Source organism: Canis lupus, chromosome 11 (assembly GCF_011100685.1).
Source record: "Canis lupus familiaris isolate Mischka breed German Shepherd chromosome 11, alternate assembly UU_Cfam_GSD_1.0, whole genome shotgun sequence".
Taxonomy (NCBI): domain Eukaryota; kingdom Metazoa; phylum Chordata; class Mammalia; order Carnivora; family Canidae; genus Canis; species Canis lupus.
The window spans coordinates 7,264,949-7,288,845 of NC_049232.1; the positions used below are offsets into that span (position 1 = coordinate 7,264,949).

Here is a 23,897-nt window from a genome sequence, read left to right on the forward strand (position 1 = left end):
CTGATCCTGAAGTGAATAAAATATGAATTTTTAATTTTTTAAAATTGTCTTTAAAAATGAAGGCAAAAATCAGCAAACTATTTAAGAATGTCAAAAACTGGTAGGAACCCCATCTAGTAGATTAACAACTTAGTTCTTTTGAATATTTAATAATAACTTAATTGTTCTTGAGAGAATAAGGTCAACAATGTTTTAATTCCTATTATAAAAGCATCTTTGCCAACGTTTTAGATTATGTGTGTGTGTGTGTGTGTGTGTGTGTGTGTGTGTGTGTGTGTATGTAGTGAAATTTACAGTGCTTGCTAATAGACTGGATGTAGAGGCAGGTGTCAAACTCCCTGGTTTCTGATGAATGACTGGATTGATGGCAATGCCTTTCACTAAGATAATGAACACTGGCAGAGAATCAGTGTTTTGAATGAAGACTTTAAGTTCACTTTGGGACATGTTGATTTTGAATCTCCTCTGAGACATCAAAGAGCAGATGTCAAAATGCAAACAAGATAGAAAAGTCCAGACCTCAAAGAAGATATGCAGACCTAGGTATATATTTGTGAAATACCTGTATATCGGTTAGCTTAAGTCATGTACATAAATGAAATGGTGGAGGAAGAAAAAAATGGTGGAGGAGAGGCTTTAGGGCAGAAATTTGAAGAATATTAATGTTTATTGTACTAACCAAATACTTACAAAGTAGATACTGAAGGAATGATACAGATGGATGTAGAAGTAAAATCAGGGGAGTATTGCACAGTAAATACCAAAGGAAGTCTTTTAAGAGTTGGTCTATTATATTGATGGTTCTCAAAATTCAAGTAAAATGAGGACCATAAGATTTAGCAAGATTGAGATCACTATTAACTTGAGTAAGAGCTGTTTCAGGGGAGCCTAGAACTGAGGTACTATTTTCTTTCTTTTTTTAAATTAGGGTGTTTGATAAACAGATTTTTTTATTTCTAAGTATTTGGTTTGCTGTTTTTTTTTTATTTTCTAGAAAAAAACAATGCAGAAAATACATTTGATTAAATGTGGATAGTGCTTAATTAAAATCTTAAAAGCATTGCAATAGTAATATAGCATATAGTAGATGAAGCACTTCTTTGCACATTAACTCACGAGAACCATAGGATCCTACCTTTGTAAACCCTGTTCTAAAATCTATAAATGAATACCTATTCCGTTGCCCAAAGGTAATATTTTACAGAATAAAATGGTCTAGATACTTTGCTTACAAATTAGAACAATTCTGAAAACGGCAGTTTAAATTATTTAATTACATATTAATTTTTATTCAGAAAGTTTATTAATGAAAGATTACAATACACATGCTTTTTGCTAATGAAAAACTATTTTAGTGTTAAATTAGTAACTAAACAGAGTATATGGATAGTAAAACCGAACATGTGAAGGAGGATTAAGACAAGCCCTTCCAGTGGCAGTTACACCACATATAGCTCCATTCAGGAAGAGAACTGGCAAGATGTCTAGCTGAGCTTCACCTGTTTGAACAAGAATCTGTCTAGAAACTCATGAAGGGGCAGTTGTACATTGCTGGTTCTCCAAATTAGACATCTACAATTAAACTGAGCACATGTGCTATTTCTTCAAACATCTATAAAAATAGGTTTTAAAATGTAAGATTAAATGTGTAACAGGCTTCAAAGAAAGCTACTCTCTCTCATTTTGAACTAACACAGATGACAGGTATTAATTCATTTCACAAAATAATCTTAATCACTGTCTATGATGCAGGATTTAGGCAGGCCAAGGAAAAGAATAACCAATCTGATAACTAATTAGTCTATGGTTTAGTCTGATTTAAGTTCCACTTTACTAACTTAAATCTCAAGTGAAAGACTACTACATATTAGATTAAAAAAACACTGAAGATTGATCTTTCATTTATTCCTTAGTGTCTGTCTTTAAATATTTAAAAATTTGCCAAACATTTGCAGTAGTACAGTGACCTAATTCATAGCCCTATTTGTTAAATAGTATTTTAATTTGTATAAGTATCTCTTTCAAATAATCATTTGCTTATTGCTCATTATCATCATTGGAAAAAAAATTCTGTCCCTGAGAACCAAATCTAATTTTACTAAAATAAAACCTCTTTTGATTTATGTGGGGGCATATGCTGATTTTAATTATAGGGAGAAATTTTATCTGAACAGCAGCTGGACATTAACCTTCACATCTTAATATAAATGTCCTGGAAAACAATTCAATCAGCTCATATTATCTTTACATCAATACAACAGTCAGAGGATGTTTAATGGTGGTAGTCCAACAAAAGGTTACAAAACTAATAAATAGTGGGCTGGAGTCAGTGGCTTATTGAAATTGTATAAGTAAAGGATCAGATAATCAAACTTCCAAGTTTTTTGAGGAGCCTTTGAAAATTCGAAAATCCAGTGATCAGAGCCTTTTAAGATTAAATGAAGAATTCCTGATTATAGAATGAATGAGGGGAGTACATAAAAAAAAAAGATGTTATTAAAAACATGCCCATTATCTTTTGGCCTCTGGGCAAGCACAAGGCACTCTCATACAGAATATGACACTGAATTTTTGGACTATATGAATTTAGTGTCTCTTCCCATCTGGTTATATTCTGCTTCTGTTATTGCAAGCAATTCACCATTCTACTCCAAACCTACCAAAATTAAAGAATAAGAAACAACATGCAAGTGGATAATTTAAATTCAGTTTTTGATATGGTAAATATTTTCAAAAATTATGTGATGCATTCTTAAAATTGTCAAGGAAAACTTTTTTCTTTAGATTTACATATTTATTTTAGTGAGAGAGAAGCCTGGCACAGGACTCGATCTCATGAACCTGAGATCATGACCTGAGCTGAAACCAGGAGTCAGAAGCTTAGCCAACTGTACCACCACGTGCCCCAGAACACTTTTTTTTAATGAGTGAACCTTGGTTTATCCTTGGTTTCAGTAGCTTTATTGTCACCAAACTTAATATAATTAGTAAAGTCACGACTTGATATAAATTATGTCTATGATAACAGATAAGTAAGCTATAGGATTAAAAAAATTAGCTCCTTGAGGCAAATATGTCAATGTGATTGCACCCGAGTGGAAATTCCTGGCTGCAGCACTTGTGCCTGTTTGTTTTCATGGGCAAATGTTAAGTTTATTCTAATTACCTTGGTTGGTTGGTTGGTTGGTTGGTTGGTTGGTGGGTTTCAGTAGATGGAAAGCCATGCAAGAAAATAGTGAGGAGGGACACTGGGTGGCTCAGCGGTTGAGTGTCTGCCTTCCACTCAGGCCGTGATTCTGGAGTCTCGGGATCGAGACGCACATCGAGCTCCCTGCATGGAGCCTGCTTCTCCCTCTGCCTGTGTCTCTGCCTCTCTCTTTGTGTCTCTCATGAATAAATAAATAAAATCTTTTTTTTTTTTAAAGAAAATAGTGAGGAAAATTAACATCAGTGGGGAGTATAATATTTGTCATTTTTTAAAGATCTATTTTTATTTATTTTAGAAAGAGTGCATGAGTGGGGAGAAGGGGTAGAGGGAAAGGGAGAGAGAGAATCTCAAGCAGACTCCATGCTGAGTGTGAAGCCCAATGGAGGGCTCGATCCCAGGACCCTAAGATTGTGAAATGAGCCAAAACCAGGAGTCCAACACTCAATTGACTGAGCCACCCAAGCACTCCGATATTTGTCACCTTTTAATTTTCCCTTTTGTACTCAAATGAAGGAAATAACTTTGTTCTGTGGACCCAAAGGGGATAGCTTCCCTTTGTATTTCTTTTTTTTTCCCCTTGGTATTTCTTGATATAACTTGTTGTTCTTTGGATTCTGAAAGGGCTGCTTTCTGGGCTTACCTTTGCTATTGCCCAACTGTAAAAATATTTTTTTCAGTGTAAGACAAGAAAAATACTCAATGTAACAATAGGGCAATACATGTGAATGGGCATGGTTCTTCAATAATAACACAAAAATTTTAGTGTGAACTTTTTTTTAAGTTCTCATTTTGGGGCGCCTGAGTGGCTCAGTCAGTTAAGTATCTGCCTCCAGCTCAGGTCATGGTGTCAGGGTCCTGGGATGGACCTCCACATTAGGCTCCCTGTTCAGTGAGTAGCCTGCTTCTCCCTCTCCCTCAGCTCCTCCCCCGCTCATGCTCTCTCTCACTCAAATAAAAAAAAGTCTTTTTTTTTTTTTTAAATAAAAAGTCCTCATTGTGTGATAAATACATGTCAGGTAAATGCAAAGATAAGAAAAGCAGGTAGTGTTAGTATCACACATGGTGTAAGTAAGGAAAAATGGTTTAAATGATACAGAAGCTAATTACACTGAAAATAATTGATCTGCAAATACATGTTATAGACTTCATTAAAACTACAGCAGCAGTAAGTCACAAAGGAAAAACAATTAGAAGTAAAGTGACCCTATTAACATAAAAATAATAATGAAAAGTATAGTATGCCACTGATTTATGGTAGGTCATGTGGACAGAATAGTAATTACAGCTTCCATTTACTTGGAGCAAAGTTTTATATATGTATCGTCTTTGATACTTTGCATAGTTTTGTGCCATTTGGTAAGTGAGAAAATTTGTGAATGGCTCAGAGAGTTAAGTAACTTGCTTGGGTTAATAAAACTTTTAGGTAATTGAGCTTGAATTTGAATAAAATCCCTATGACTGCAGAACATCACACTTGCAAATAAAGCTCTTAATTATTTGAAGAAGTACTAAATAGAATTAAATATATATTATCTATGTATTTCATAATATTGTTGGGTCTAACTAATTGAATTTAGAGACTTAATTTAGGAGACATCAAGAAGACAGAAAATAAGGATATGGAAGATAAGAGACGTACATTTTAAAAATGCGTCTAAGAGATACACATTAAAAGTGCCACTTTGAAAATAGAAGATACAACTTCTTTTTAACTATCCATGAAACATTTGCAAAGTTATATTGCCCGAAAGAATCATAAATTAATTAATATTATTCACAAGTCAAATGTAAGCAAAAAATGTTTAAAAAGAACACTCATAGACAGAAAAAGGAAAAGGATTATGAATAAGAAGATTTATCCTCTCTATGCAAGGAATACTGATAATCAAAATATTGCTCAAATTAACCCTAGAAGAGATATGAAATCAAAATAGGACAACTGTTAATGACATTGAGAAATCTGTCAGAGAATATGTTTTGTAAAAGCACTAGCTTGTGAAGGTTATCTCCCCCGATTCCTATTTGCTCTGGTATTGTTTTTTGGTTGTATTTTATTTCTTTCAATTACTGTTCTATTGTTGCAACAGTTCAGCCAGTCCAAGTGTGGTTCAATCCAAGAAGTAAGAGCAATTTAGTACTAGAAATGCTATTGATCTAATCAAATATTTAAAGGTTTAAGGATAGTAATCTAATGTCATCCCCTAAATGTGAAATATATTTGGTAAAATAATTTTGTTCTTAAATTGGAAAAAAAAGAAGAAAAACAAAAAATCTTAGTGAACTAGCAATAAATAGAAACATTTCTAAAATGTTAAAAGAAAGTCTATATGCAATTTAAGGCCAGAAATATGATCATTGCTGCATGCTGAAGCACTAGATGTGTCCCATTAAGGCAGAGTAAATACTTGAGTACCCACTAATACCACTTTTCTTTAACATTGTTCTGAAATTACTAAACATATAATTGCATCGGTGGAATAAATAATAAGATAAAAATTGGGAAGAATTTGTAGACAGTATGATGGAAAGCCTAGACATTGAAGAAACTCATTTAAAAATTAGCACACGGAGTGCCCGGGGGGCTCAGTGGTTGAGTGTCTGCCTTTGGCTCAGGTCGTGATCCTGGGGTCCTGGGATTGATTCCTGCATTTCTGCCTAAATCTCTGCCTCTCTCTGTGTCTCTCATGAATAAATAAATAAAACTTAAAAAAATTAGCACAGTTAGTTTGCAAGAGTTGCCAAAACAAAGTACCGCACACATGATAGCTTGAAAACAGAAATTTCTGCTCTCACATTTTTGGAAACTAATAGTCTAACTTCAAGGTGTCATCAGGGATACTGCTTAGGAAACCAATTCCCTTGGTTTGCAGATGGCTGTCTTCTTCCACTGTCTCCCTGTGGCCTTCCCTCTTTGTCTTGTGTCCTAATCTCTTCCTCTTATAAGGACACTAATCATTATTGGATTAGAGCCCACCATTATGATTTTTTTTTATCTTAATTACTTCTTAAAAGGGCCTAACCCCAAAGACAGTCACATTTTTCAGTACTGGGGATTAGGACCTCAACATAAGAAGTTGAAGGCATACACCTGAGCCCATTAGAGAATTTAACAGATTTCAGTAAAGTAAGGGATGAGAAAAGCAGGTACAAATGTGTAATCTTTTCTAATATCAAGCAGTAAGTGATTGAAAATGCAGAAGAAGAAAGGGGACTGTACACAATGTCCATAAAACGATAATGACAGCTTAGGGAGAGTGGTGGACTTGGCACTGGACACCCTGGGCATTTTGAGAAGCCATATAAATATCATAGGGCTTTGCAAAGGAACAAAATTTTGTTCATTTTGGGAAAGAAATTCCTCTAAAAAAAAAAAAAAACCCAAACTATGAGTTTATTCTGTAGAGTGGAGGCTTTTCAGAGAGAAAAAAGGATCTTCATGTTGTTATCTAAAATAAATGTACACACTGATCCAGTGGTTTTAGGTGTCATTTTAAACAATGACTTTGCAAGTAAAATATATTAATTAGTATTTTATAAAAGTAAAAACTACCCTTCATTTTGTACTGCTTTAGCTTTCATTGGAATAAGCCATCCATGAGCTAAAATAAGAAGGTAGAAGAAACCTAGTAGCATAAAGTTACTTTTAGAATAAGTTAATATCTTTTAAACCAGTGAAGTGAAAAACAAATTATTTTTCCCCTTTTTCTGTTCTTCTGTATGCTAAAGAGTCTTCTTTTTTAGCAGCATGCACTTAAAACTTTTAAGAAAGTACCACATATTTCTAGATGAGTGGCTAGTGAGTGAACCTCATTGGGAGCTTTCCATGGGTTAAGCCCCAGTCCTTTTTATCAGGCTCTCCCCACTCCCTCTACTTCTCTTCCTTTTGCTGTAAATGCTCAGTCTGATTTCTACTTCTTCAAAAACTGCCATCACCCACACTTGCCATTCAGGAATTTCTCTGCAGGCTTTGGTGGCAGTAATAGACAAAAACCTACCCAGACGGCCAACCGCAAACCCACCTACATAGCTGCCCCTGATGATCACTCCAGGACTTTCCATTCAAGATTTTTACTGGTGACTGACAAGATGATGACCAGGGGGAGTCAAAAAGCTTAAGGTTCTCATATTCCTTATCTCTGTTTCAAAGTTTATGCCTGCATGTTTTATTCCAATGTATTTCCAGTGACATTGGATGGAATTTACCCTGCTTCCAAAACAACTACTCCAAAAGGAAAGGAGAACTCTTGAAGCTACCTCCCTTTGTGACTTAACTGTCATACTTGTCATACTGCAAGTCCTGATCAGAGTCCAATGTGGAGCTTTCTTATCCAAAACAAAAAGAGATGACATGACCATAATTGGATGCTTGATTTGATTAATACTCAAAAAACATTGTCTTAATAAAAAGGTATATAAATACAAAGTATGTTAATTTTGAAAATTAAGTGTAACGGAAAACAAGCTCACCTCTGAAAATCTAACATTTTAATACATGTTTTTGAACATCTGAAAATATTTTGTTTTGGAATATGGCTAAAAGATGTGTAGTTCCTCTAAACATGGAATTAGTGCCTTCAACTCTATGTAGGTCATGTCTCTCCCCTGTGTAGAATATGTGGGACAGCTTCCTAAAGACTTTGAAAAATAAACAAAAGCAGGCAAAATGGGAGAGGAGATGAGAGCTTCAAGTGGGATTGATCTGATGGTATGTTTCCTGTTTCTGTTTGCTTTTGTTTTTGTTTTCTTACCATATCTTTCATCATGGATACAAAAGGAACCTGAATTCTGGAATTGTGCCCTGGGAGCAAACAAAAAGAGCAAATAAAAAGAAGCCCTCTAACTCTGGTCTGGGCATCAAGAAAAGAGAGCTTTCTGCAGGGAGAAAATAGGAAAAAGATCTCAGTATTTAGTTCTCCTGACCCAGCCACCAGAGCATCCTCATTTTTAAAGTTATAATTCCATTATGGCAGCAATCACTATATCAGCCAGGCATACACCTAAAACTCTGAGGGACAAGACTCCATTGGCCAAATGAACTGTCAACTGAAGGGTGGTGGTGCTAGGGTTATAACCTCATCTATCCTTCCATCACTTGACCTCAGAACCAGGCATCGTTACTGGAAGTTCATATAAGAGCAAGGAAACTAAAGTCCTAGTTTTCTAGACAGATGGCCAGAAAAGGGCACTTTGATAGCCAGAGAGTGTTGGGAAGACTACAGAGAGGGGACAGCTCAAGAAACCAAACCCCTGAAACTGATGATGTAGGAACCCCCAGGCTCACCCCAAACTGCATGTGCAAGAGTCTGACCCTCAACAGCACATCGGAAGCTTTGAGAACGTCAGTGTGGACTCTGGATGGGACATATGGGGCACAGAGTCACATGGCACTTTAACATGTCCAGGATCCAATCCAAAATTTGTAGGACACAAGAATGCCCACACTCACAGGGGAAAAAGACAATCAAAAGATGCCAAACCCAGGATAAATCAAATGTTGGAATTATTAGACAGAACCTCTGAGGGAACCATCAAAACCTTGTTCCAAGAAGGGACAACACTCTTAAAATTTTAGAAACAGGGGGTGTGGGAAATCTTAAATGGGAAAAAATACAATAATCCAAATTAAAAAAAAATGACTGGGTAGCTCAATAGTAAAATACTGATGATTTTGGAAAACCACTATCCTCTTTGATTTTCTTTTATCTGTTTGGATTTATATTCTGAAGAGCTAAAACTTTTACATGAAGGTTTCTCATAGTAACTTCTTAGAAAAAGGTATTAAAGCAGAGCTATAGCATGAGTACTGAATTTTATCAAATGATTTTTTCAGCAGCTTTTGAGATGATCAGATGATGTCACTCCCTTTTATTCTGTTTACATAGTGAGTTACATGGATTGATTGTTTAATTTTGAGCCATTCTCACATCCCTGGAATACAATTCACTTGTTATTGATATATTACCTTCCTTATATATCATTAGGCTCAATTTGCTAATGCTTATTAAGAGTTTCTGTGTCAGTGTTCATGAGGGATAATGTCCTTGTCAGGCTTTGATGTTTGGTTTATATGAGCCATGTGAAATCAGCTAACCACTGTTACTTCCTCTTGTCTTGTCTGAGAAAGTAGTGAGATTGTGCAGCTATTTAGTTCATGAGTTTTCTACATGGAAATTTAATTTCCTTTAGTTGGCTATTTGGGTTTTGTATTCCCTCCAGTATCAGTTTGTATTAATTGTGTTTTTCAAGGACATATTTTGCATTTTCTATAGGCTATCCTATTCCTTGGCATACATTATTCATACTACTCTTATTGTTCTTTTAATTAATGATGATCTAACTAATATGTGCCCTGTAATACCCAATATTGGCAATTTGCGTTTTCACTTTTATCAGTTCAATTCTCCTAGGAGCCTATTAATTTTATTAATCTCCCCAAAGAACTGATTTTTAGCTTTGTTAATGTTCTTCTTGTGTGCATTTTTATTTTATTGGTTTCTGCTTTTATCATTATTTTCCTTGTATTTTAATTTGCTCCCTTTTCTCTGCTCATTCAAGGAGAAACTTAGGCATTTAAGATCATAATTTTCTTTGTAGTCCCTGTTGTAGATGCATCCTCCATATTTTTATTATCATTCCTTTTGAAATATTTTCTAATTTACTATCAGATTTTATTTTGACTCATGAATGTCTTAAGAAGTCTGTTATTGAAATCCTAAATATTGGAAGATTTTTAAATAATGGACTGATTTTTAATTTAACTTTATTTTGATTTGAGAACATTATAGCATTTCCATCATTTGAAATTTATTGGCACTTATTTTTATAGCATTGCATGTGGTCTAATGTGATAAATGTTTCATGTGCATTTGAAAAGAATATCTAATCTATAGTTGTTGAGTGTGGGCATTTGATAAAGATCCATTAGGTCAAAGTGATTGACATTGTGGTTCAAATAGGGTATATTCTTATATTCTGTAAGTAACTGAAATTTCCAGTGTGATTGTACATTTATCTGTCTCTCTTAAGTATTATCAAATTTTGCTTTATATACCCTGAGGCTCTATTATTAGGTGTATATCCATTAATGATTATGATCTTGCTGATGAATTTACCTTTGTGTCATTCCAAAAGTTCCTTGTTTATCTCTGGTAATAATTATTGGCTTGAAACCTACCTTTTCTCTAATGAAAAATCTCTTCACATGAGATTTCTTATGTTTAGTTGAGTAGTGTATCTTTTCCAATCGTTTTACCTTCAACTTATCTGTGTCTTTACATTTAAAATGCCTTTCTTCTAGAAAACATGTATTTGGTTCTTATTCTGCATTTTAAGTACTTTTTTCCTATACCAGCTTGTGTAATTACTGATATTCTTTGGTTGGGGTCTACCATTTTGAAATTATTTCATATTTGTTCATTCTGGCTTTGCTGTTTAGTCACTTCTTTCCTGTTATCTTTTATTTTGCTTGAATAATTTCTAGTATTTCATTTAAAAAAAATTAGCTCTTTATTTGTTACTGTGTGTTTAATGCTGCTCTAGGGTTTTAATACATCTTACTATCTTGTAACTCAGAGTAAATATCGTTGCATTTCATTGAAAATGTTAAGAAAGATGTGACAACATAAAGCATTTTCCCCTCATGTTTTCCCTAAGGGGATTTTATCAACCTCAAGCCTCACAACACAGTTCTTGTTTCAAATAGTAAATATTTTTCAGAGTAATTAAGATAAGAATGTCCACATATTTACTATTGCTAATACTCTATACTTCCTGTTTCTTACTTTATTTTTCCTGTTTTAAATCTGAGTTTTCATCTTACCTTATTCATCTTTAGCATAAGGAATGTCTTTTTCTTGGGGAAAAAATCTTCTTGTCACAAATGCTCTCAGTTTTTACTTATCTAAGTAGGTCTTTATTTTACTTTCATTTTTGAAAGATGGCTCATTGAATACAGAGTTTCAGGTGATGACGTATGTGTGTGTATGTATATACATATATATTATATATATAATATCTTTAAAGCTATATATATAGCTTTAAAGATATTATATATCACTTTTTAGCCTCCACTATATCATTTCATTTCAAATACATGTGGGTCCTATGTAAAGAACTGGTCTGGGGGTGCATGCCTGGGTGGCTCAGTTTAACCAACTGACTTTTGATTTCACTCAAGTCATAATTTCAGGGTTGTGAGATCAAGCCTCCTGTCAGGCTCCACGCTGAGTGTGGAACTTGCTTAAGATTCTTTTTCTCCCTCTCACTTGACTTCTCCACCTAAAAAGAAATTGGTCTAAATTTGTCACTGTGGGACACAGACTGTTCATGGTAATTTACAAACAAATGAAAGAAATCTTAAACCAAGTACATCATACAAGGATGAAATCAGATAGTATAATTTCCATTTCTGTCTCCATCCTTTCCTCCCTACCTCTTCTCCTTCCCCGTTTACTGATCATGTTGTATATTCCACCTAACATGTTCTGCCTTTTAGGTATAACGCCTCTGAATGTTCACAGCAGCACTCTCAGGGTACTATAAATGTATTATTTTTACCTCGTCTTTACAATGTGTACAACAATAGGAATTAGTGAGAAGTAAATGAGATAATATTTATAAAATATTTTCTCAAGTACCTAGCTCTCCGTAATTAAAGTATTGTCATTACAGTTTTTCTTATGAGGCTTATTTTACATCTGCCAGTTATCAGTCATCACCTATCAAATTCAAATCCACCTGCTTTCTCATGATGTTGATACTTTGCTGGACTCCTGTGTACACTTTTGTCTTTGCCATCTGGCTCTATGTCAGACTCTGTCAATTTAGATCACTGGAGGGATACCACAGGCTGGGATTCCCTTCAGTGTGTAGTTTTGGTGTAGGAGCCAATGAAGGAGCTTAGGAGGCACAGGAAGGCAGTGCCCACCTCATATGCCCTCATGGACCTGCTCTGGCCCATGCTCTCTGTAAAATTTATTTGCTCTAGGCAAACTTATTCCTCTGGTAGCCAGACCCTCTCCAAATAAGTTTGAATCTCAAGTTTAGGCAATTAGAATTTTTTTTTCATTTGTTCATTCATTCATTCATTTATTCATTTATGTTACTTCTTGGATAACTTATTTAGCATTCCATTACCTGTCTAAGTTTTCTATAATATCCACATCCTATGCATGTCACACACTAATGGATTTCCTCCTATAATGAATTAGATAGAAGTCTCTTCAACTTTTCACATTTCTTTCTGGAGGCCTTTGAGCAAATCGGGCTTCTTGCTCCTAAGTCTTGTTTTTTCTTTTCTTTTCTTTTCTTTTCTTTTCTTTTCTTTTCTTTTCTTTTCTTTTCTTTTCTTTTCTTTTCTTTTCTTTTCTTTCTTTTCTTTTCTTTTCTTTCTTCTTTTCTTTTCCTTTTCTTTTCTTTTCTTTTCTTTTTCTTTTCTTTCTTTTCTGTCTTTTCTTTTCTTTTCTTTTCTTTCTTTTCTTTTCGTTTTTGGATTCACAACCAAATTGAAAGGAAGGTACAGATTTCCCATATAACCTCTCCCCCCACACATTCACAGTCTCCTTCATTATGAACATCCCTCACCAGCGTAGGACGTTTGTTACAATTCATGAACCTATGCTGGCATTTCCTCATCACGCAAAGTCCACACACATTAGAGTTCACTCTTGCTGTACGTTCTGTGAGTTTGGACACATGTATAGTAACACGTATCCAGCATTATAATGTCATACAGAATATTTTCAGTGCCTAAAAATCGTCTGTGCCCTGCCAGTTCCTCTCCCTCCTCCCTGGCAGCTACTGATTTTTTAATCAGTAGTTTTACATTCTTCCAGATTGTCACATAGTTGGAATCATAAAATGTGTAGACAGTTCAGATTGTCCTCTTTCACTTAATATGTAATAGTAATATGCATTTAAATTTCTTTTGTGTCTTTTCATAGCTTGATAGCTCTTTTTTTTAAAGGGAAAAATTCCATTGTCTGGATGTGCAATGGTTTCTTTACACATTCACCTGCTGAAGGACATCTTGGTTGCTTCCAAGGTTTCTGGCTGTTGCAGAAAAAATTATGTATATGCCTTCCCACACCACACACACATATGTGCAGTTTTTTTCTGGGAATATAAGTTTTAAACACCTTTGGATAAGTCCCATGGAGCAATGGAGCATGATCACTGGATCATGTGGCAAGGTTGTATGTTTGACTTTGTAAGGAACTGCCAAACTGCCTTCTAAAGTGACCATAGAGTTTTGCATTCCCACTAGCAAACATATAACATTCTTGTTTCTCCATATCATATTCACATTTTGTGTTGTCAGTGTTTCAGACTGTGACCATTCTCAAAGTAGATAATGGTATCTCATCATTTTGATTTGCGTCTCACTAATGACATAGGAGGCAAAGCCTCTTTTCATATGCTTTCTTTTGCCATTAGTATTTTTTCTTTTTTGGTATGACGTCTTTTAAGATCTTTGGCTCATTTCTCTCTTTTTAAGATTTTATTGATGTATTCATGAGAGACACACAGAGAGAGGCAGAGACATAGGCAGAGGGAGAAGCCTCACTGACAGCCCAATGCGAAACTCAATTCCGGGACTGGGATCATGCCCTGAGTCAAAGGCAGATGTTCAACCGCTAAGCCACCCAGGCGCCCCATGGCTCATTTCTTAATCAGGTTGTTTCTTTATTGTGTGTTTTATTTTTTATTTTTTTTTATTTTTATTATTATTTTTTTTTATTGTGTGTTTTAAGAGTTTCTTTGTCTATTTTGGATAACAATCCTTTTTTTCTTCAGGTTTTTATTTAAATTCTAGTTAGTTAGTAGACAGCGTGATACTAGTTTTAGGTGTATAATTTAATGATTCATCACTTACCTACAACAGCCAGGCTCATCACAAGTGCCCTCCTTAATATCCATCACTCATTAACCCATCCCCCCTACATACAGACTCCATATCCAAAAAACAAATAATCCAGTTTAGAAATGGGCAAAAGACATGAATAGACATTGTTCCAAAGAAGACCTACAGATGGCTAACAGACACATGAAAAGATGCTCAGCATCATCATCATCAGGAAAACCACAATGAGATATCACCTCACACTTGTCAGAATGGCTAAAAGTAACAACACAGGAAACAACAAACATTGGCAAAGATGCAGAGAAAGCAGAACCTCTTGTACTGCTGCTTGGAATGCAAACTGGTTCTCCAGAAAACAGAATGGAGGCTCCTCAAAAAGTTAAAAATAGAACTATCCTGTGATCCTGCAATTGTACCACTAAGTATTTATCCAAAGGATGTAAAAATAAAAAAATAAAATAAATAAAATTTTAAAAAGGATGTAAAAATAGTGACTTGAAGGGACACCTGCACTCCAATCTTAATAGCAACAATGTCCCCAATAGCCAAATATGGAAATAGCCCAGGTGTCTATCAACAAAAGAATGGATAAAGAAGATGTGGGGTGTGTGTGTGTGTGTGTGGGGGGGGTGTGTATGATGGACTACTACTCAGCCATCAAAAATAATGAAATCTTGCCATTGACAATGTCTTGAGAGAGTATGATTTCACTCAGATGTTGGATTTAAGAAACAAAACAAATGTGAATAAAGGGTAAAAATCCTTTATCAAATGTGTCTTTTACACGTATTTTCTCTTAGCTTGTGACTTGTCTATTCATTCTCTTAACATTATCTTTCATGTAGCAAAAATTTTATTTTAACTTTAATGAAATCTAGCTTACCAATTACTTCTTTTATGAGTTGTGCTTTTGATATTGTATATAAAACCTACTCACTATTCCCATGGTTTTTCAGGTATTCTCCTATATTATCTTCTAGGAGTTTTATATTTTTATGTTTTACTTTTAGATCTATAATCCACTTTGAGTTCATTTTTGTGAGGAATATAGAATCTGAACATCCATGTTTTTACATGTGGACGTCCAGTTATTCCACCACCATTTGTTTAAAAAGATAATCTTTGCTTCATTGAATTTCCTTTGCTTCTTTGTCAAATATTCCTTACCTATATTAATGTAGATCTGTTTATAGACTATTATGTTCCATTGATCTCTTTGTTCTCTTGCCAATACCACATTGTCTTGATGACTATAACTTTATACTAAGTCTTAGAGCTGGGTAGTTATTAGTCCTCCAACTTTGTGCTTCTTTCTCCTTCAAGATTGTATTGGCTATTCTGAATCTTTGCTTTTTCTGCATGACTTTACAATCTTTTGTCAATATCCACAAAATAGCTTGATGGAATTTTGCCTGGTGGTATAGAATCTCTAGATCATATTGCCAAGCTCTGACATCTTGATATTACAGCTTCCTATCCATGAAATGAACTACTTTTCCATTAATTTTTTTCTATTCTGAGTTTTTGTTTTGTTTATATAGATCATATACATATTTTGTTAAATTTATACCTAAGTATTTCAACTTTGGGGATTCTTTTTTTTGTTTGTTTGTTTGTTTGTTTTTTTTTTGTTTTTGTTTTTTTTTTTTTAACTTTGGGGATTCTTATGTAAGTGATACTGTCTTTTTAAAAAATTATTTATTTGTTAGAGAGAAAGTGAGCAAGAGAGGGAGTGGGAGGGAGGAGCAGAGGAGAGGGACAGGCATACTCCGTGCTGAGCACAGAGCCCTTTTTAGGGCTCCATACCACCACCCTGTGATCATGACATGGGCCAAAATTCAAGAGTCAGATGCTTAACCAAATAAGTCAATCAGGCACCTCAGTGATATCGTCTTTTTATTTACAAATTCTACTTGGTCATTGCAGGTATATCTTACAACTTTTTAATTCCTTTATTGCTCACTGTGCCTTAACCTTTGAGGTAGTAGCTGATTCCCGCTTTAGCTATTTCTGTACCCTGTAGAATCTTCTACTCAGTTTAGTAGTTACTCACATTTTAGCTGGTTAACACTTCTTTATATCAAATTCTCTGTTCATATTACTGATGAGGTTTCTGCCTCTCATTGGATCCTAACTAATGTAGCATATAAAAATATCTAAGACCAAGTAAATTGACTTTCTCAAGGTCATAACTTTGGTAACTTTCTATAGGACTTGATATCAGAACCAGTTTTACTTTTGGGTAGATGATCATCCACTTAGTCTTCCAGATTTACTCTCCATCCTTCTCTGTCCTTCTTGGTGCTATGGGAAGCTTACTGTATCAGTGGACTTCTTTGTCCTTTGTCAGTTGATGACAAACCCTAGCAAGAGACCAAAACGAAGGAGGACAGTGAGGGGTGTATAGTCCCAGCTCTCTCCCTGAAAAGTTGTTGCAGTTCTGCTGTGCTATTTCAGAAAAGGCTTTACCTCCTATTGGAAGACCTTCTCCAGAAGTGCCCATGTCTGTTTTCTGGTAACACTTCTCCTCTAGCCCTTTTAACCTAAGGGAAGTAACTTAGCATTAGCTTTAGAGTACTGCACTGCACTGTCCCTGAGTTTTCCCATCCTGACAGAACCTTTATAAATAAAATATCTCTTTATCAAACATTCCTTAACTTATTCTAATTTAATTGTGCCATCTGTTTTCCGCAGGTATCCTGGTCAAAATAATAATATTCAAAACTCTGTGTTTTATACTTTAACTTACAATGCCTCATTGGCAGCCAAATATCATGCTAAGCACAAAAGTTTTTCAGCCAAAAAGTTAAAATTTCATGTGTTGGATTTGGGAGTTGGGTAATTTTAAAAAGTCTTCCAGAGAGCAAAATCCACTTTGGTAATTGGCAAAACATATTTTTAAAACACAGTAAAGCTTATGAGGAAATGAAACTGTCTTCCATCTGTATCTCTCATGTATTCATTTTTTTTCTAGAAGTAAACACTATTAGTGTTTTGTGTTCTCTTCCAGAAATTACTCATTCATTTACAAAGATACGTCAATAGATGGAAGGAGATAGATCAATAATAGATGATAGGTATGTAGAAAATCTTTACACAAATGGGAATACAATATATGTAAGATAATTTCACTTAAAAACTACGTGGGGCTTTTTTCTATATCTATTTCATTTTTTAAAAAGTAGCTTTTTAGTATTCTACTCTATCCCATAAATTGTTAGCCAGTCATCTGATGATGGACAATTAGCTTGTTTCCAATGTTTACTATAAAACAACAACAAAAAACTGTGTAAAATGCCACTGTAAACATATTTTATGTATTATGTATATATACATATTCATGCATAAAAATATATTTTTTAGGATTAAACCTAAGAATAGAATATGTACGTTTAAAATTATGACATTACGGAATTCCTCTCCACTGAAGTTGTATGCTAACTTATATTCTCATCAATAATAATGTTTCCATTTTCCTACACAATTCAGTAGTGATGTAGATAGAATCTACATTACAGAGTTGTGATAATTCAGAGGTATAAAATACATGAAGCACTTAGGACATTGTCTGACTATAAACAACTAGTCCATACTGTTAACTTGTCCTTCTATATCAAGTCTTGCCCTCTTTCTTCAGGGCATTCTCTGCAAAATAGTGACTTGCTCAAAGCAAAAATATGCCTCAAAGTCATCAGGACCTATTCAGTATCCATATGATAAAGAGTAAATCCATTCTTGTGATTCAACACAAATTTGTTTAAGAGCCTTTTAAAATCAAGAGGCTATGGAATAATGCTAAAATTTTGAGTGAACTGGACACATGTAAATGCATTGTCTTAAGAGTTTACATTTCTAATAGAGGAGACAGACCTACCCTGTATGTCTAACTCACTTAAATTCTAAAGGAGGTTTTTAGGGTTCTGTGAAATAGTGAATCCATGTATCGTGAATGCTTATGGTTTCAAGGCCCATAAAAGGTTTCCTTAAGCTTTAACTGAGCCTGATGATGTGAACAGGGATGATTGTGGAGGACCCTGGTGCCTGGAGTATAAGTAGATTTGACTTACAGGGCTTCCTTATGGCTTACAAATCCTTTCATGATTTTGCTCCAGCTCCTTCTGCTGTTATTGCCCTTTCAAAAGCTTTGCTTAGCCCATCCATAACAATTACCTGTATTTCTCCAAAGATGCTGTATTCTGATGACTCGAGGCCTTTGTGCATGTTCTTTCCCCCCTTTCATTTTCTCCCTATTTTTCTGTCTTCTTCCTTAGATTACCCTTCCTTTCTTTCTTTGGATCTCAGCTTGGATATTTCTTCCTCTGGCAATGCTTTTCAGATGTCTTGAATGTTGAAATAGATTTTTCTTTATTTCCTGTAGATCTAGGGTTTTTTTAAAACTAGTTTTATTGTAGATAGCAATTATCCTCTTATAAACGTGAACTGTGATTGCCTCCTTGGTTTGTAAAGCTCCATGTAGACAAGGGCCATATTCTGTTCTGTTTTGTTCCTTGAGTTCCAAATGTAGGATCTGGTTTGTTGTGTATGATGAATAAATATTCGTTGAATGGGTGTCTGAATTTAAAATATAAAAATAAAGCGCATCATACATGTAAATCAAAATGCAGTGTTTTCTAACACATCGTTGAATAACTTAGTGTGTGCCAGAACTTAGGAAAGATGATGCCACCCTTTCTCCATTGAAACAATACAGTGCCCCTTTTCGGAGCAACAGAATCAGAAAAAAAATATTACGGAATAGAAATGGCTTTAGAATGTGAACTGTCACTTTCAATAAACACCCTTTAAAAAAATTCCACTGCTTTTAGAAATATGGGAATTAGTACTTTTTTGTATCACAAGTGAATGTACATATTCTCACATTTAGGACTGTTGTATTAACATAGTTCTAGTAAGACTGAGAAACAGTTGAAATCTCGGTGCACACAAAGACTGAAACCAAAATGTTCATAGATATTTATTACTTATAATTGCAAAAAAAAATGGTGGTAGCAATCCAAATACCCATCACCTGGTGAAATGGTACACAAAATGCATCATATTTATCCAGTGGGGTATTGTTCAGCAATAATAATGAACAGATTGCACGGACATGCTATGACATACATACATCTCAAAAGGATTGTAAAATAGTGAAAGAAACCGGACACAAAAAACTATGTGTTGCATGATTCCATGAATATGAAATTTCTGAAAAGAGCAGGTCTCTAAAAGATAGAAAACAACATTTGCTTGGGATTGGGGATGTGAGCCAGGATTGATTGCAGTTGGCCAGCAGTGAATCTTTCAGGGTGATAGAAGTGTTCTACTATTGTGGTGATGGTTACACAACTGCATAAATCTATTAAAAGTCATTGAAATATAAACGTCAATGGGTGACTTTTATAGTGTATAAATTACACCTCAATAAAACTCTTTACAAAAAGATCGAAACAAATGCATCTTACTGCATTTCTGATTGGAGTGTAAATTGATACAGAGTTTTGGATGAAATATTGGTAACATACATCAGAAGTCTAAAAGATTATGTTCTCTTTGATATGGCAATTGTACTTCTGAAATTTTATCTTAAGGAAACAATTAAGAAATGACAGATGTACACACAAGTTTGGTCAAAATAATTTGATTTCAGCATGGTTTTTTTTTTTCTTTGTTAAAAAAGTTTTTGTCATGATCTTAAATTTTCTCTTTGGGTTTGCATATAATTAGTGCTTTCATCAAAGATAAAATTTCTGGTTTGGGGATGTAAAAGAAATTAGAATTAACCTAATTATTCCAAGGGAATAATGGACGAGTTTATGAACTCTTCCCTGGTACAATGATCTCCTTTTAAACTCAAATAATAAAACTCCTTCCTCTCTCACTCATGCCACCAGCTTACTCTGAACACATGACCACAGAGAGAAGACATTTCTTTTGCTGGCCTATCCGACAGCTAGATGTGGAGACAGAATGAGATGCAGTGCACATCGAGCTACGTCTGATGAAATATATGATACATGAATAAAATTGATGTGCCCAGTTGTGAGGTCATGCCCCTTAAAATAAAACTACTTGCCCTCTACGTCTTTCTTTATTCATCCTCGGAATTAAAGTGGAAGTATGGTAGTGGTGGGACAGTTTACAGTATGTGGATAAGGGTAATATACTGGAGGTTAGGACAGAGTAACAAGATGGAGGGAAACTGGGTCTAACGATCTCATGAAGCACAGTGGTTCTTCCAGCCTGTACTGGCCGATCTGCTAACATGAAAGAGAAATATACTGGGATTGTATTTGAGCTGCTATAGTCTTTGTTCTCATTAAGGACTATTTAAGGATTTTGGACATCAGAAATTATATAAGCTCTGTATTTTCACCTGAAAACAAAATGTATGATTCCATGATTCCAGTGGTAGGTATTATATATAATATACACACTCTTTCTAGAAAAACTTGCTACTGTCAGAAATATTGGAATTCCTGATTTTTCATATATATGTATGCACATGTATGTTTTTCTATAGATATATTCATATATATGTGTGTGTATACACATATACATATTGGTTTTATAACAGTTTCTGCTTCTGCTTACTGATTTCTTTATATGTATTTGTGTGTGTGTGTATGTACCTGAAAGAGTAGATGTGTGTGTATGTATATTCATTCCAGCAATTGACATATCAAATTATTACAGCATTAAAATTGATTAAGTAGGGAAACAGCCTAGTTAAGATATTTGAGATACTGCTGTGTATGCTGTTCACACACTTATTTCTCCAAACCCCATGATTCCTCTGAGTCTGAAACTTAAGAGATACGTAAAGTTGAGACAGTGTTTTTTTCTGGTCAAGAGAAACAGAGGTAAACTCAGCTGCAGGGAATTTATTTGGTGCCTAGGACCAATAACTATGAAGTAGATCCTAGATTGATGTGATGTTAAACAATGAAAGTGATCTTACTATGATCTGGATATCTTAGGAGATAGTGGAGCTGTCTATCCTATGACAGGCTAGTCAAGTGCTGTAGACAGTGAAGAGGATGTAGAGAAAATAAAATGTATATTTTGGCTTAAATGACCATCCAGACTCTTCATTACTTCAGAGGTCCCAACTTTGTTACCATTAGTGTTCAGACAATGCAACATTTTGAGTGCTCACTACAAAAGGCTACCTGTTTTAAATGATAAGTTCCTTAATTTTTGAAACTAATATTGTATATGAAACTTCAAAGTCTAAGCTGGCTAGATAAAGGCAAGTGTCCATAATCAGTTTTAGCTGTATTTGTTGGAAACTCACTGCTGTGGTATGTCATTATAGGACCTTATTTTGTTTCCCTGTCTTAGAGCCTCAAAGACTGACTTTGTGGAAAGATTTTGCAAAAACCTTGTGCATTCCATAAAGAAAAACAAATAACATATTTTTGGCATCTGGAAAGTTAACAGTTAATTTCTTCCTTTATGTGGTTGGTCACCATTCATGAGTTTGCTTACAATTTTATATATGTTACTAAAAAACAAATTTGGTTGTGTAGCATGAGACATGAAGGAAGTTGACTAGAAAAAAATACTTAGGAAAATCTTGGAAAATTTTGAGATGGAAAGAACTGCTTTATCATTTCCACTAAAATGATAAAGATGCTTAAATAAAATCAGAACGCACCTGTGACTCTTTTCGCCCATTAAAAATTAAAATTAGCATACTGCCTTTCAACAACTACCCTTTTGATTTTCTTTAGCCTGGTAATTTGGCCTTGAGAACATGCTGATTGATTTGTGCTTCTGAAGAATTTAGGAAAGCCAGGGAGAACTGCAGGTTGTAATTCAGAAATCCCAAAGCTGAGAAAGCCTAAAAGTCAGGAAGGGCATATTTATTGCCGTGTGAAGACACCATATGGCCTAAATTAGCCTGAGAGCATACTCAAAGGCATAGTGAAAATGCTAAGCATTTAGGTGTCTTCAGATCTAATTCATCTTCCTATGAAGAAAAAGTTGCCTTCATAAAAGAAAATTCCCGACAGCAGAGGCAGTGGCTCAACAGTGGCAAGTAGAATTGATCTGGTTACACCCCCCCCCCCACACACATACACCTTCTCTACAAACCATCTAATAAACTTTCACAGGCCATTGTGAAGTGAAGTGATGAGCCATGTACTATACAGAAAGATGTCTTAGCTTATTAACACGTCGGCAAATTAAAAGCCAGCCTATTATCGTCATTGTGAGACGTCATTTCGTTCTGTATATTTCCACCAAGTTGGTCATCCTCAATTCTCTTTTCTGAACTCCCCACCACACTTTGATGAAGCCAGTTAAACAGTCACTGGCTTTGCAATCCCTACTTCTAAAGGAAAAAAAAAAAAAAAAAGTAAGTTCCAAAGGCGCTCACTGCTCCATGAGTAAAGGCAGCAGGCACTTGGCTCAGCAAAACAACAGCAGGTGAAATGTGGTGAAATGCTCATATTTATAGATGACCTGGCAGGATTTATAATGTGCAGCTAGAGTGTCTCTGGTGGAGATGGAGCTCTCAGTGACTACGCCACCGAGGTCAGTTCAAGGCAGCTGACTGGTTTTCTATATATGGCCCACGGAACAGCTGTTAAGTTTTGAGACAAGAGCATTTAAAACAAGTCTTGGACCTGTTAAAATCTAATAATTAGAATGAGAAATGACAGGACTGGGAGTAGAAGATGCCATAGTCCTGCCGTTAGAGAAATAATTCCCAGAGAAATGATTTTGTGTCAAGCCGTAGTTATTAAAATGAAAATATTTAATTATTTTTGTGGTCTGAGTAACAAGTAGAACAAAAAAATCAATGCAGTAAAGTTTATAATTTTGATTATGTGCCTCTCTCATTGAGCAGCACTTGAGCAGAAAACCAGATGGGCTCTGATTAGGCTTATAAATATAGAAATGTATTGATCATCCAGACAAAACTCCTTGAAGTGCTCCCTGCATGAGGTCAGTGCATCTTTAAGAAGGGAGAAAGAAGCTGTAGTCTGTCTTTCCAAGCTCCAACCACGTTTGCGGAGCTGACATCTCAATAAATTACAGAGCCATATTGACTTCTTTATGGACTCCGCACAAACAAAAAGGGATTATGTTGAGCGGCATTTAGACAAATGTACAGAATCCTGTTTTGATTCCAGTATGTGGATATAAATTTTGTCGGTGTTAAAAAGAGTCTGGAGTAGCAGAGCCAACCATGGATAGGCCTATTTGCATGAAGGAATGTGATTTTCACAGAGTCAGGAATATTTTGGCTGCAACCACTTCTGGCCCATTAACCTCATCTCCCCTCCCTTCTGTTTACACAGTGAATGAGATATGTTTTCACCTTCTGATATTCCTTCCCACCCCTATTTTTCATTCCTCTGAATTATCTCCTAGCACACTCACTAACCCCAAACAAGAAAATGTTCCTGCTGAACATCATCCTATCACTTCAGCTTCTCCTAGGAATTCTGGAATCTTGATGGATGGAAACTCCCTAATAGGCCCCTGGAAGCTTTCTCTCCTCAGATGTCTATCTTTGGCTCACTTCCTTGTTTTCCCAGGGCAAGGAAGAAACTGTATCATTTCTCTTAGTAACCAAATACATATTTGTCATAAAATTATATTTATGTGAAACTCATGGAAAATAGAAAGCTAAGCACCTCTACGTAAAGTGGCCCCCATGGCCTGCAAGGACTTTTGTTAGAATATCACTTCTGTGAAATATCTCAATTATTTCTTCACAGCATGAAAACTCTAGGGACCCTTTCAAGACCAATACTATCAACATCCACAGTGTTAAGGCCAAAGCTGCCACTTACGGGTCATGGTACCATT

The 23,897-nt window shown here is 35.1% G+C and overlaps 1 long non-coding RNA gene across 1 annotated transcript in view; it reads left to right on the forward strand.

The window, feature by feature from the left end:
* Window positions 1-20,120, forward strand: part of LOC119873857 — a 228,991-nt gene extending 208,871 nt beyond the window's left edge. Inside the window, exon 5 of the long non-coding RNA XR_005366550.1 lies at window positions 19,964-20,120. This is a non-coding gene — a long non-coding RNA (uncharacterized LOC119873857). The remainder of the gene's footprint in view (window positions 1-19,963) is intronic.
* Window positions 20,121-23,897: the final 3,777 nt, after the last annotated feature.